The sequence below is a fragment of the Etheostoma spectabile genome, chromosome 6 (assembly GCF_008692095.1).
Source record: "Etheostoma spectabile isolate EspeVRDwgs_2016 chromosome 6, UIUC_Espe_1.0, whole genome shotgun sequence".
NCBI lineage: Eukaryota > Metazoa > Chordata > Actinopteri > Perciformes > Percidae > Etheostoma > Etheostoma spectabile.
The window spans coordinates 14,253,842-14,255,709 of NC_045738.1; the positions used below are offsets into that span (position 1 = coordinate 14,253,842).

Genomic DNA, 1,868 nt, shown 5'->3' on the forward strand with positions numbered 1-1,868 from the left:
ACACACACACACACACACACACACTAAAACCCAGAGTGACACAGAAAAGGGAACAAAGACTAAAAGCTAAATCACACAGGATCCATCACCAAAGAAAACATTAGTCCCAGACGCTCATGTTTCATCTATCTCAGCCGTTTGGCGAGACAAAAGCTCTTAATGAGTCAAGGTGAGAAAGTCAAGATTCAACAGACTTCACCTGTTAATAAAATTCAACCCAGTGACAGGCTTTTTGTTAACACAACACCACTTCCCCAAACTGGAGAGACACTCTCAGTACCCTTTGACGGCCCTAAGACGTAAATTAGAAAGTGTAAATGCTCAACACCTCTGCATCTCTGTTTGTACACTGGCTGGAATCCCTAGATTGCAATATCTCTCTATCTAGTGACTGAATGGATACATTTTTATATCTTATATTTATAGTAACCATATGGAGATTATAGCCTGTGTAATGTACAGCCAGGTGCTCAACTGCCATTAGCCCTCATAACCACAATCTCAACATTAGATCCACAAAGTAAAGAGCTGTAAACGAGCAATATGACCTTAATGTTATCTGCAGTGGTAGGTAGGTATGTGCTGCATTTGCTTGCCAGGTAAGAGAACGAGACGAGGCATGACTCACAATGCCGGGAGGCCAGTGCCATGACGTCTGATGTGACATTTCATTTCCAAAGCAAATCAGACAGCTGTTTATTGCCCTCCCGAATTCATATGTATCATCAACATATCCTCGTACTAAAAGGCTGCAGAAAGTAGGTCATGAAATATCTCAAATGCAGATGTCTACAGTCATTAGCTAATGTCCCTATCCAAGAGATAGATCACTTGTTGCTCATGGTCGCATTATTTCCACACTAGACCCATGCAGCTTTAGCTAGTCTCCTTCTCTATAAAGGTTTTTATGGTCTCTAGAGAGGTGCTAATTTGCCAACAATCAAGTTAATATTAAGTAACGGATAGTCTCACATTGCCAGACCTATCTTAACACCGCTATGTGGAGATACTGTAGGTCTATCAATTCTGGGATAGGGAAAAAAACTGCTCTGGATTGTTTGTATTTCTTATCACAACCGTTCTTGGTGGCGCTAAGCCCTGATAGTGGAGATACCGAGAGAGGAGGAACATCCGGCGTGTGACGGATGCGCTGGATGTCAGGCTTTATCCCAGCAATGTACATCTATTGAGCCAGACTAAGTAACGGAGAACTCAATACAACACAGATGAGAATTTTACACTAAATTACAAAGATTCCAAAGCCTGATTCATGAATATGTTTTACTTTAGAATCAGAAGAAGGGCTTGTTTTGACTTGCAGGTCTTATTGTGTTTCCATTTCAGAGAGATTCACTTTGAGTATCAATGTTTGAGTGGCCAATGCAGAGCCTGAAATGAACTCCTGATGGCACAAGCTCCCACAGAGAGGGGCATGACGTCAGTGCACTGACCCCTGGGCGATGGACTAAGAAGCTATTGCATGCAGTAATTGCTGACCTAAACCCCACAATCCCAAACTGAAGAGAAGGGAGAGAAAATATAAGAAAAGTTGGACCTGGGTCATGATAAAACTCCAGTCCAGAGGCCAGTTCTCACAGGGCTTTGTATCTACTACTGTATATGCCTCCCAGCAGAGGTTCATCTCCTCCATATCCAAAACCCAGTGACTAAGAAGTAGGGCGGGGAATGTCTTGGCACCTCACAATTTGATTAGATTCTAAACCAATTATTGATGCATCGACATGCATTTTTTTTTTTTAAAAGTACATTTCCATTAGGCCTGCACGCTATTGGAAAAATCTGACATTGCGATAAATCTTGCGATATGAAAAAAAAAGAAGTAATTTTTAAAAGATGACATAAATAGC

The 1,868-nt window shown here is 41.4% G+C and overlaps 1 protein-coding gene across 1 annotated transcript in view; it reads right to left on the reverse strand.

Annotated features, from left to right (window-relative positions):
• The window catches only part of fhl3a (four and a half LIM domains 3a), a 30,757-nt gene that overhangs the window by 8,237 nt on the left and 20,652 nt on the right, over nt 1–1,868 (reverse strand). The gene's annotated exons all lie outside the window — the stretch shown is intronic.